At 43.9% G+C, this 13,464-nt stretch overlaps 1 protein-coding gene across 1 annotated transcript in view; it reads left to right on the top strand.

Annotated features, from left to right (window-relative positions):
* The window catches only part of GLG1 (golgi glycoprotein 1), a 127,746-nt gene that overhangs the window by 43,370 nt on the left and 70,912 nt on the right, over positions 1-13,464 (top strand). The gene's annotated exons all lie outside the window — the stretch shown is intronic.

Below are 13,464 nucleotides of genomic sequence, written 5' to 3'. Positions count from 1 at the left end.
TCTGTCTGTCTCTCACTGTCCACTCTGCCTGTCAAAAAATACAAAATAAAAAAATAATAAAAAACTGTCTCTCAAGAAGGAATAAAAAGATTTGTAAAACCCAAAAAGCATTTCTCACTTCTTCCTGTCATGGCACTTGATTAATTTGTAGTTTCTAGATACTAATATTCCAGAACAAGACAACAGAATGTTTATGAAAATAAAAGTTCTTAAGTTGCATTTTAAGGGCCCAGCACTGTGGTGTGGTGGGCTAGGCCTCTCCCTGCAGTGCCATTGTCCTATGTGGGCGCCAGTTCTAGTCCCAGCTGTTCTTCTTCCAATCCAGCTCTCTGCTATGGCCTGGGAAAGCAGTGGAAGAAGGCTGAAATCCTTGGATCCCTGCATCCGAGTGGGAGACCCGGAAGAAGCTCCTGGCTCCTTGCTCCTGGCTTTAGATCAGCTCAGTTCCAGCCATTGTGCCTGTCAAATGAATAAATAAAATCTTTTAAATAAATAAATTGCATTTCAGCGATAATCTGCATTTTGGCATACCTAGGCTTTCATACATGAGAAGTCCAGTGCCCCTACCTCAGTGGTTTTTACATGTGAGCATTTGTGAAATCACCTTGTGACCCAGTCTAAGCATGGGTTTCTCAGCCCCATCTCCGGTTTTTGATTCTGTAGGTCTGGGATGAGGATCCAAGAATTTGCATTTTTAACAAGTGATGGTGATTTTGCTGGCATTTCTGACAAGTGGTGTTGATACTTTTGTGTTATATTTTTACATGTTGGAATTGGCCAAAGTGCTCTTTAGTTGGACGTTATTTGTTTACACTTTACCTCTGCTCTAGATATTTTATGTTTATTGTTATGGGAGATATTAGAGAGCAATACCTTTAAAAGTTAGTGCCTTATATAAAGCAGTTTGTGAAACCCATTTTGTCAGCTTAAGGTAAAGGAAAAACTAATTTTTAATAGATTTAATAGAAACATATGTAGTGTTCTTTTAGATTTATTTATTTATTAGAGAGAGAGAGAGAGAGAGAGGTCTTCCATCCATTGGTTCACTCCCCAAATGACTGCAATGACCAGAGATCCAGGAGCTTCTTCTGGGTCTCCCATGTGGGTACAGGGGCACAAGGACTTGGGCCATCTTCACTGCTTTCCCAGGCCAAAGCAGAGATCTGGATCGGAAGTGGAACAGCCAGGACTTGAACCAGCGCCCATTATGGATGCCAGCACTGTAGGCTATGGCTTTACCTACTGTGCCCTGGTGCCAGCCCTGCCGAAAAACTATTTTTATTACTTATAATTAACCTAATTCAGGAAAAAGGAGCAGACTTGCCCTTGTTTGGTGTTATCAAAATGTAATATTCCAAAAGCTGTTCCTTTGGGTTACACCTTTATATTTATACTGTAACCAAAGAGGTTTCTCTTAAACCTTAAAAATATTTTTCTCAGAAAATTGCTGCCATGTTTGTTCTCTGTCTCTTGACTTTTGTTTAATCTCTTATTGCAAAGACTGACAAAGATGTTTTCTAATTGAGCCTTAAGTTATAAAAAAGTTCAGTATTTTTTAAATCTTAAAAATTTTAAAAGTTTCCTTTTAAATCTTAAAGATGCTTACGATCTAATTTTAGAGTTTATCACGTTTCATGGCCCAAAATAGCACATTAAGTTTTTGGCTTCTTTTGTCCTGTCCATGCCAGTAAAAGCTGCACCATATGGCATGATTGCTGTTACCCTAGGAAACCCACACTGAGGAGACATTGCCTGGTGTGAATCAGAGCCACCGTTCCCCATATGCTTGTCTCTTTAAAGCCAATGTATTGACCAGGATATATTAGGAATCCTGTACATTGTGATATCCTGTAGTTGAGCTCTTTCTCCGCCCAGTTTTGACATTTGGCCACATTGTGAAATCACAGATTCAAAATTTTGTGAAATCTCTTACCCAGCTCAGGACAGAAGTTTCTGAGTAACTATTACAGGCAAGGAAAGTATGTACCTTTCAGAATACAATCAAATATTTTAGTACCCTACTACCACTGTGTACTGTATTTTTTTAATAAAGATTTTATTTATTATTTGAAAGATAAAGTTACAGAGAGGGAGATACAGGAAGGTCTTCAATATGCTGGTTAACTCCTCCAAATGGCCACAATAGCCGAAGCTGTGCCGAACTGAAGTCAGGAGCCAGGAGCCTATTTTAGGTCTCCCATGTGGGTGCAGAGGCCCAAGCACTTGGGCCATTTTCCACTGCTTTCCCAGGCCATAGCAGAGAGCTGGATCAGAAGAGGAGCAGCCGGGACTAGAATCGGCGCCCATATGCGATGCTGGCACTGCAGGCAGAGGCTTAGTCATTCTATACCATAGCACCAGCCCCACCACTGTGTACTTTCTTGGTATTGATTGCTTCCTTTCTTTTTCTTTTCTTTTCTTTTTTTCTTTCTTTCTTTCTTTCTTTCTTTCTTTCTTTCTTTCTTTCTTTCTTTCTTTCTTTCTTTCTTTCTTTCTTTCTTTTTTTTTTTTTGAAGGCAGAGTGGATAGTGAGAGAGAGAGAGAGAGAGACAAAGGTCTTCCTTTTGCCGTTGGTTCACCCTCCAATGGCTGCCACTGCTGGCGTGCTGCGGCCGGTGCACCGCGCTGATCCGATGGCAGGAGCCAGGTGCTTCTTCTGGTCTCCCATGGGGTGCAGGGCCCAAGCACTTGGGCCATCCTCCACTCACTGCTTTCCCGGGCCACAGCAGAGAGCTGGCCTGGAAGAGGGGCAACCGGGAAAGAATCTGGTGCCCCGACCGGGACTAGAACCCGGTGTGCCGGTGCCACTAGGTGGAGGATTAGCCTGTTGAGCCGCAGCGCCGGCCACTTCCTTTCATATTGCCTCCCTAACCCTAACCAGATTTCCAAAGGGAAAAGAAATTACAAATATTGATGGCAGAAGTTGATGTAGGTGCGTGGGAAGAGGGGCTGAGATGTATAGTTCTGAATTATGGGAAGCTTTTAAAACATTTAGACAAAATAGGAGGAACTCATTGCTGTTCTACTGCATTTTTTTTTTTTAAAGATTTTATTTATTTATTTTGAGAGGTAGAGCAACAACCAGAGCTGAGCTGATCCGGAGCCAGGAGCCAGAGCTTCTTCTGGGTCTCCCATGCTAGTGCAGGGCCCCAGGGATTTGGGCCGCTTCTACTGCTTTCCCAGGCCATAGCAGAGAGCTGGATTGGAAGGGGAGTAGCCGAGACTAGCACTGGTGCCCATATGGAATACTGGTGTTGTAGTCGGAGGATTAACCTACTGTGCCACAGCCCCTCCTCATTTCTGTATCCCTTTAGACCCAAGACCATTCTGTTTTTCAAATGACTGTCCTCTGCCCCTTCTATTGTCCATCTTCTGCTGGAGCAGGTATTTAGTCCATTGTGTCCTTTATCTAAATGTTCCTCACTTTATGAAATTTTTTTTTCAGTGCTTTCCAGTATAAAATTAACATTCTCCTGAAAATAAAAAATTACACAAGTATGTTTTGTTTACCATATACATTGTGTTTCTTGGTTTTCAGTGATTTTATTGTTATTCTTGGTACAGTTATTATTAAATATATACTGTATTTAAAAATATAGTTTAAAATATAGAACAGACAAAATTCTACCCTCAGTGAACATGGAGGCAGTGTAATGCTTTACTGGAGAGATACACAGTTTACTGTGCTTGTATCTGGAGGCTGCTCATAAGATTAAACTTTCCAGAGGCTGGCATCGTGGTGTGACGGGTAAGGCTGTGCCCTGCAGTGCCAGCTCCCATGTGGGTGCCAGTTTCTGTTGCAGTTGCTCTTTTCCCGATCCAGCTCCCTGCTGATGGCTTGGGAAAGGCAGTGGAAGTTGGCTTCAAGTGCTTGGGCCCCTGCCACCCACATGGGAGACCTGGAGGAAGCTCCTGGCTCCTGGCTCCTGGCTTTAGCCTGGCCCAGCCCTGGCCATTGTGGCCATCTGGAGAGTGAACCAGCTGATGGAGTGCCTGTTTGTCTGTCTGTCTGTCTGTCTCTGTGTAACTGTACATTTTAAAAAAGTAAACAAATCTTTAACAAAAATAAACTAGGGGTCGACATTGTGTCATAGTGGGTAAAGCGGTTGCCTGTGATGCTGGCATCCCATATGAGTACCTGTTCAAGTCTTGACTGCTCCCTTCTATCCAGCTTTCTCCTATGGCCTGGGAAAACAGTAGAAGATGGCCCAAGTCCTTGGGCCCCTGCACCCACATGGGAGACCCAGAAGAATCTCCTGGATCCTGGCTTCAGATTGGCCCAGCTCCAGCTGTTGTGGCCATTTGGGGAGTGAACCAGCAGATGGAAGATCTCACTCTTTGTCTCTGCCTCTCTCTCTCTTTCTGTAACTCTGCTTTTATTTATAAAATAAATAAATATTTAAAATTATTAAAATTTAAAAAATTAAACTTTCCAATGACCCAAAGGAAAATATTAAGATTTTGCTTGTGAACTGCCTGTGTTAGTGCTCAGTCCATGGCTTATATCTCAGAGGGAAATTTAAAAAGTTAGTTCAAGCTAATTGATAAATAACTAAGAAATTAGGTATAAATATTTGGTATTATTTCTGAAATTTATACACCTAATAGTTATGTATAACTTTTTAAAGTTATAGTTTTGGTAAATTATTTTTATTTGAATATGGTATTTTATATTTTAAAAAAGTCATCTTTATTTTTAATATAGATGCCTTAAAATATTGATATTTTAGAATATAAATCTCCCCTCCAAGTACTAACCTTCCCAAGTACAGGCCTTTCCCTGCTTAGCTTCCGAGATCAGACGAGATCAAGCGTGTTCAGGGTGAAGTGGCAGTAGACTAGAACGAATATCTGTGGGTGACTGTATGTTGCCATTTAGGGTGCTAACAGGAAAGTGTAATTTAAATCAGTGCTTCTTGTTATGCTTTGTCATGGAGGGCTGCTTCCTCACCGTGCAGTGCTGTCCTGTGCAACAAAGGACAGTTGGTACACTCAGTCCATTTTTATGTTTTTTAAATTCATTTAAAACATTTGTATACCTGCTTACAATTGTTTGACAGGTTTTATTAAATACTCATGGTATATATTCCTAAATTGTAGTTCAGACATTGGCCTATAAATATCAATTTTGTTCCTCAGGTCAATGTGATTATAAATGTCCCTTGACGGGGGGCCAGCGTTGTGGTGTAGCAGGTTAAGCTCCTTTTTTTTTTTTTTTCCCCCTTTTGGACAGGCAGAGTGGACAGTGAGAGAGAGAGACAGAAAGGTCTTCCTTTTTGCCGTTGGTTCACCCTCCAGTGGCCGCCACGGCTGGCGCGCTACGGCTGGCGCATCGTGCTGATCCAAAGCCAGGAGCCAGGTGCTTCTCCTGGTCTCCCATGCGGGTGCAGGGCCCAAGGACTTGGGCCATCCTCCACTGCCTTCCCGGGCCACAACAGAGAGCTGGCCTGGAAGAGGGGCAACTGGGACAGAATCCGGCGCCCTGACCGGGACTAGAACCTGGTGTGCTGGTGCCGCAAGGCAGAGGATTAGCCTAGTGAGCCGCGGAGCCGGCCTAAGCTCCTTCTTGTGAAGCTGGGATCCCATAGGGGCACCCATTCTAATTCCCATCCAGCACGCTGCTGCTGTGCCTGGGAAGGCAGCGGAGGATAGCACAAATGCATGGGTCCCTACCACCCACATGGGAAACCTGGAGGAAGTCCCTGGCTCCTGGCTCTGGCCTGGCCCAGCCATAGTTGTTGCGGCCATTTGGGGAGTGAACCAGCGAGTGAAGCTCGGTCTCTCTCTCTCTCCCTCCCTCCCCTCCTCCTCCTCTTCTTCCTCCTCCTCCTCCTCCTCCTCCTCCCCTCTTCCTCCTTCCCTCCCTCTTTCTCTGTGACTCTGCCTTTCAAATGAATAAATCTTTTTTTTTTTTTTGACAGGCAGAGTGGACAGTGAGAGAGAGAGAGAGACAGAGAGAAAGGTCTTCCTTTTCCGTTGGTTCACTCCCAGTGGCCGCTGCTGTCCGTGCACTGTGGCTGGCATACCACGCTGATCTGAAGCCAGGAGCCAGGTGCTTCTCCTGGTCTTCCATGGGGTGCAGGGCCCAAGCACTTGGGCCATCCTCCACTGCACTCCCAGGCCACAGCAGAGAGCTGGCCTGGAAGAGGGGCAACCAGGACAGAACCAGGACTAGAACCCGGTGTGCGGGCCTCAAATAAATAAATCTTTAACAACAACAACAACAACAGAAGTCCTTTCACATTTCCAAGTGAATCTGCTTGGGATTGGCCACCTACTGTTGGACTTTGTTCTCTCTACATAAATACCTTTTTTTCCCTGCTGTGAATTGAGTCCAAGTACTCTAATGTGGAATACTTGCATCTTAACTGCTAAGTCAAAGACCTGCTCCTTGAGAACTGAATTTACTTTTGCTTAAATAAAAGCTTTATTTATTTGTTTGAAAGGGAGAGCATCAGACAGACACAGAGAGGCAGAGAGAGGCATACTGAGATCTTCTAACTACTGGCTAGCTCCCCGAATGGCTGCAACAAGTAGGGCTGGGCCAGGCTGAATCGTGGAACCAGGAACTCCATCCTGGTCTTTCATGTGGTTTGCTAACTTTATCTGCCTTACCTGGCACATTAGCAGGGAACTGAATCAGAAATAGACTAGCTGGGTCTCAAACTAGCACTCAAATGTGAGATGCTGGCATCACAAGCTACAGCTTAACCCCCTGCACCACAGCGCTGACCCCACAAATTTTACTTTAAAAATTAGAAGATGGGGTTGGCATTGTGCTTCAGCGGGTTAAGTTCAGCTTTAATTCATCTCATAGCTTTGATCTTTGATTTGGAGCTTTGTTAGAGAATTGCAGTTAAAAAAAAAAAAAAAAAAAAAAAAACCTGGAAAGTGGGCCAGAAAGACATTTTTAAGAAGCTGTTTGTCAGTTTGCCCCCAATTGACTGACAGCTTGCTTTTGGAAACCCAGAAGTTAGAATTCATATCAGTAGAAGTGGGCATTTATTCCAGTTGGCATGCCCAGGGGCCGTGTCAGAGTATAAGGGTTTGAGTCTGGGCTCTGCTCCTGATTCCAGCTTCCTGCTAATGTGCGTCCTGGGAGGCAGTGTCAGCCAAATAAGAACACTATGTGGAGTACCCAGTGTGTGCTTACTATTGCAGTCTGCAAGGTATGCTTCATGCCTTTAAGGAACTTTCTTAGATTTAAGTATCTGTGCTGCTACAGAAGAGTTTTTCTTAAGATGAAAAATTCTGCCGGATACTGGAGTAAGAGGAGTCATCAACTAAGAATTCATTAGAATTCTAGCATTTTCAGGAAGAACTTCAAAATCAGTATAACTTTGAGTGAAATTTATACCAAATATGTGTGCCTTGCCTGCTGTGTGACATGGTTGCACCCAGTAGGACCTGGAATACAGGATGGAAATTTTTACTGTTTTGGTGTCCTGTGGCAGGCGTTTTTAGAACAGGGAACAGCTAAATGGCTTACTGTTGAGTCCATTCAGAAACAGGTATTGATTTGGATTTTCCTTCTGAATTAATTATTCTTCTGTTCTGGCAATGTAAGTTTAAGCTCTCATCAGTGAACTAAATGAACACTTGCTATCACAAGATAGCTTTTCTTGTCAGACATTGAAATGATCCCTATATGGGCTAACATTGTGGCGTTATGGGTTAAACCACTGCCTGCAATGCCAGCATCACCTTTCAACACCAGTTCGATACTCAACTGCTCCACTTCCTATGCATCTCCCTGCTAGTGCACCTGGGAAAGCAGTAGAAGATGGCCCAAATACTTGGGCCTCTGCACTCACATGAGAGACCTGGAAGAAGCTCCAGGCTCCTGGCTTTGGCCTGGCCTAGCCCTGGCTGTTGGGCCATTTTGAGGAGTGAACCAGCGGTGGAAGATCTCTCTCTAGCTCTCTGTCTCTTCTCTCTCTGTGTAACTCTGCCTTCCAAGTAAATAAAGAACAATTTTTTTAGAAGTTTCTTGTATTTGAAATAGACATTTCTCATAGTTTTAAACTATTTTGAATTGGTAATTATACTATTGAAGTTACCAGAGAGTTTTAGAAAGATAAGTCTCTAATTTTTATGGGAGAAGAGTGTGAAAGATGTTTTTTTCTCTTTTCACCATAGCTCAAATCCAAAGCATTCTCATGATAGAGAATGAGGTTAATGACTTCTCTCAAATCCTAGCACAACTTAACCAGGAGAATAGCAATTAACAATTTCATAGTCTTGCTCAGTGAGCAGGTTGCTATCCTCACTATCCATAAAGAAAGCTATTGAAATAGGGAAAACATGTTTGAATTTTATCATAAATGGAAACTGTAGCCTTAAGCCAATACACAGATGCAAGACAATTTTGTTGTGTCTGATCTATCCATTTTTGTGGCAATTACTTATGTAAACTAGATCTGCTTAATCTTAAATCCTAAAGCAAATGAGTTAGTCATCTTTGGGAAAAGGATCTGCTCTTCATTTTTTTCCTTTTTATTTTCTGAATTTTTAAGAGAGAATATAATCTATTAAATAAGCTGTTGGTGAAGCAAGGAAAATATTCAGGAGGTAACTTAACATTTATAAGAATTGTTTTTGATTTTGATTGAGATACTACTGCATCCCACTTAGAGATCAAAAACAAAATCAGAAACATTTAGGAATTTTTAGCAGCTCCAAAATAAACTAATAAAAGGCTGTTATAGAGGGCCGACATAGTGGGTGAAGCCACCACGTGCAGTGTCGGCATTCCATGTTGGGTACCGATTCGAATCCTGGTTGCTCTTCTTCCGATCCAGCTCTCTGCTATGGACTGGGAAAGCAGTGAAGATGGCCAAAGTCCTTGGGCCCCTGCACCCCTGTGGAGGACCCGGAAGAAGCTCCTGGCTCCTGGCTTCAGATCAGTGCAGCTCTGGCCATTGCGGCCAACTGGGGAGTGAACCAGCGGTTGGAAGACTTCTCTTTCGCTCTGCCTCTCCTCTCTTTGTATAACTCTGACTTTCAAGTAAATAAATAAATCTTAAAAAAAAAAAAAAAAAAGTGTTATAAACCAGCTCTATTTCAGTGCATTGTTTATTTGTTCTGGAAACAGGCACAACTTTATTTTTTATTTTTAAGCATTTATTTATTTGAAAGAGAGACAAAAATGGACAGAGATCTCCCATGGGTTGTTCATTCCCCAAATGCCCACAACAGCCAAAGCTGGATCAGGCTGAAGCCAGGAGCAAGGGACTTCATCCAGGTTTCCCACATGGGTAGCTGGAACCCGTGTATTTGAACCATCATCTGCTGCCTCCCAGGAAGCTAGTTTGGAAGTATGGAATAGACAGGACTTGTTCCAGCACTCTGATGTGGGATGTAGGTGTCCCAAGGGCTAGCTTAACCCACTGTGGAATTTGCCTCAGCAGGCACAGTGTTAGTAACCAGTTGAACACATTGTTTTGGTAAGTCATGGTAAGTCCTTCCTTTTTTGGGAAGGAAGAATTAGTAAATTCACTTCTTTTCAGACCTCATTAATTTGCTGCTGTGTGAGAATTGTCCCATGTTAAAGCCACCTCTAGTCATGAATCCTTATCTTTTTTTTTTTTTTTTTCATTTCTGGCATAAACCGAAGTTTCAGTGGCCTTAAATCAATGCTTTGTACTTGTATTTTTAGGTATTAGATTCCCCAGTGCTCTTCTGAAGCAGAATAATTGTGACAATCAAAATTTTAAATATATTATTGTGAGGGCTCGAAGTATTTGAAAGAATTCAGTAGCACAGGCTCTGGATCTCCTTTTGTACAACTTGTTCTTAGGTGACTGGTAATAGAAAGTTACAGCAAATGTGTGACTTTTTTTCCCCAAAAGATTTATTTATTTGATGGGCAGAGTTATAGAGAGGGAAAGATACAGTGAGAGGTCTTCCAGCTGCTGGCTCACAGCTGGGCCCATCCGAAGCCAAGATGCAGGAGCTTCTTCTGGATCTCCCACGTGGGCACTGGGGCGTAAGCATGTGGGTCATCTTCCACTGCTTTCCCAGGCTATTAGCAGGGAGATACATCGGAAGTAGAGCAGCTGGAACTCAGACTGGTACCCATATGGGATGCCGGTGCTGCATGCGGAGGTTTAACCTACTACACCACAGTACCAGCCCCAACATTTTAAAATTTAAAAGAATTATGTATGTGAAAGGCAAAGAGACCAAGATAGAAAAAGATCACCCATCCACTGGTTCACTCCCTAGTTGCCTGTAATAGCCACAGATGGGCCAAAGCAAAGCCAGAAGCCAGGAATTCAATTTGGGTCTCATGTGTAGGTGGCAGGGACCCAAATACTTGGGCAGTTACTTGTTCCCTCACAAGGTGCGCATTAATGGGAAGCTGAAATGGAGAGTGGAGCTGGGACTATAAGCCAAACACTCAACAGGATTTGGGCCTTCCAAGATGCTACTCGCACACTGTGTCAAACTTCTACCCCAACATTAAAACTGAATGATCAGCGTTATCCATCTTGCTTATTCAAGTTGACCAATTTGTGATGAGAAACATTTGCTTTTACAAAATGAATCAGCTTGAGTTTGATATGATGAGAGAAGTATATTGAGTGGTTGGCATTGTGGCATAGTGGGTTAAGCAGCCTCCTGCAATGCCAGCATCTCATATGGGAGCTGATTTGTGTCCTGGATCCTCCACTTCCAATCCAGCTCCTGCTAATAGCCTGGGAAAGCAACAGAAAATGGCCTAAATCCTTGGGCCTCTGCACCCGCATGGGAGATATTGAAGAAGCTCCTGGCTTTGGCCCAGTTCTTTCCATTGCAGTCCTTTGGAGAGCAAACTAGCGATGAAAGATTTCTCTGTCTCTTCTTTTCTCTTAACTCTGCCTTTTAAATAAATAAATAAATCTTCAAAAAATAAACAGAATAATAAAAAAAATTGAAAGGCAGAGCAACAGAAAGATCGAGTTTCCATCTCCTGGTTCACTCTCCAAATGCCCATAGTATCTCAGGCTGGGCTAATCTAAAGCCAGGAGCCACAGAGTACATCTGGGTCTCCCACATGGGTGGCAGAAACTCAGGTACTTGGGCCATGACCTGTTTTCTTCCCATGTGCATTAGCAGGAAGCTAGATGCTAAGCAAGGAGCTGGGACCCCAGCCAGGCGTCTCAGTAAGTGGTGGTTCAACCTGCTCGACCACTATGCCAACCCTCCTTCACTGATTTTAGGGCATAGTTTTTACCAGTTACAACTTAAAAGTTTGGGGGATTTTTACTATTTTATTAGCTTGAAAGTATAATAAGTGTATAGTAAGTATAATAGCCATTTTTTCTTCATAAAAAACACTCTTAAAATTCTATGGGTTTATAATGACAAGCACTCAGTTTGTTTACCCATGGCTGTGCCTTTGGGATGGCTTTGTTCCAGAATGCAAATTGAGTTCAGATCTGTCTGTCTTTTTTTCTACTATCAACCACCTGGGCATGTTTTTCTCATGGGGCGAGGTGGAAGTGTAGGGGTTACAGGCCAAACCACCCAACCACAATTGTGTCTCCTAAAATTGCATTGGTCAAAGCGAGTCAGTGGCCCAGCTCAGCATCAGTGGGAGCAAGGTGTATGTATATTTAGATCACTGCTAGACAAAATACAAATGTAGAAAACATAGGATCTAACTTAAGTCCCATGACAGGAGAGTGATAACTTGGGAAAAAATCCAGTTGACCATTGTAGGAAAGCAAGGCATTAGAACAATCATTAATTTGCTAATGTAGGTCCTGTGGACCATAACTATGACAACATTTTTTTTTCTCTCTATGGGCAACTTACATCTTATTTGACTACATTAGTTTGAAAGTTCTCCAGTGCTCTGAATTTCTTTCAAGAATGTCTCTATAGGGCCGGCGCCGCGGCTCACTAGGCTAATCCTCCGCCTAGCGGCGCCGGCACACCGGGTTCTAGTCCCGGTTGCCCCTCTTCCAGGCCAGCTCTCTGCTGTGGCCAGGGAGTGCAGTGGAGGATGGCCCAGGTGCTTGGGCCCTGCACCCCATGGGAGACCAGGAAAAGCTCCTGGCTCCTGGCTCCTGCCATCGGATCAGCGCGGTGCGCCGGCCGCAGCGCGCCGGCCGCGGCGGCCATTGGAGGGTGAACCAACGGCAAAAGGAAGACCTTTCTCTCTGTCTCTCTCTCACTGTCCACTCTGCCTGTTTAAAAAAAAAAAAAAAAAGAGCAAAGAATGTCTCTTTAGAGAAGTTGTTTAATAGAAACGAATACATGTAAAGTAGATTGTGATTTTTTTTTAAAGATTTATTTATTTATTTGAAAGAGTTACACAGAGAGAGTAGGAGAGGTAGAGAGAGAGAGGTCTTCCATCTCTAATTGGCCCCAACAGCAGGAGCTCCGCCGATCTAGAGCCAGGAGCTTCCTCTGGGCTTCCCAACATGGGTGCAGGGGCCCAAGAACTAGGGCCATCTTCTACTGCTTTCCCAGGCCATAGCAGAGAGCTGGATCAAAAGTGAAGCAGCCGAGACCCGAACCAGCGCCCGTATGAGATGCCAGCACTGCAGGCAGCAGCTTTACCCGCTATGCCACAGCGCCAGCCCCGTAGATTGTGATTTTAATTGCCTTTCATGCCTTGTTTGAGAACGACTTAGCAAACTTATTAATTGGAAAATTTTAAGGGATAATTTAAATTGGGATGGGATAGAAAACCACCAAAGTAAATTAGAAGCTTTCTCGTTTAAAAATTGTTCAGAGATTTAAGTTAAGCACTTCAAAGTGGAAGGGTAGAGAGATTAGATTAACTTTGTGTGGAGGCTGAATCTTGAGACTCAGAAAGGCATTAAAGTATCTGTTGTGACTTAAATAGGAAGAAAATTTAAAAGTTTTGGCATAGTGGTAAGAAGCTGCTTGGGACGCCTGCATCCTGTATTAGAGTGCTTGGGTTTGAGGCTCTCCTGGGCTTCCTGATGCTGGGCATCCTGGGAGGCTGCAGGTGATGACCCGTGTGGGAAACCAGATGGAATTCAGGCCTGGCCTAGCTCTGGCCATTGTGGGCATTTGTGTGGTAAACCAACAAATAGAAGGTCTCTCTCTCTGTCTCTCTGTCTCTTTTCCTTTCTTCCTGTTTCTCTCATCACTCTGCCTTTGAAAGGCAGAGTTAGAGAGGGAGAGACACAGAGAGAGATCTTCCACCCGCTGGTTTACTCCCTAAATGGCCACGACAGCCACGGGATAGGCCAAGCCGAAGCAGGAGCCTGGAATTCTCGCCAGATCTCCCATGTGGGTGGCACCTTTTACAACCTAAATTGGTAAAATTTCAGTTAATTCGCCGGCGCCGCGGCTCACTAGGCTAATCCTCCGCCTAGCGGCGCCGGCACACCGGGTTCTAGTCCCGGTTGGGGCGCCGGATTCTGTCCCGGTTGCCCCTCTTCCAGGCCAGCTCTCTGCTGTGGCCCGGGAGTGCAGTGGAGGATGGCCCAGGTGCTTGGG

This window comes from Oryctolagus cuniculus, chromosome 18, assembly GCF_964237555.1.
Source record: "Oryctolagus cuniculus chromosome 18, mOryCun1.1, whole genome shotgun sequence".
NCBI classification, from domain to species: domain Eukaryota; kingdom Metazoa; phylum Chordata; class Mammalia; order Lagomorpha; family Leporidae; genus Oryctolagus; species Oryctolagus cuniculus.
This window is presented reverse-complemented; position numbering and strand designations above follow the sequence as displayed.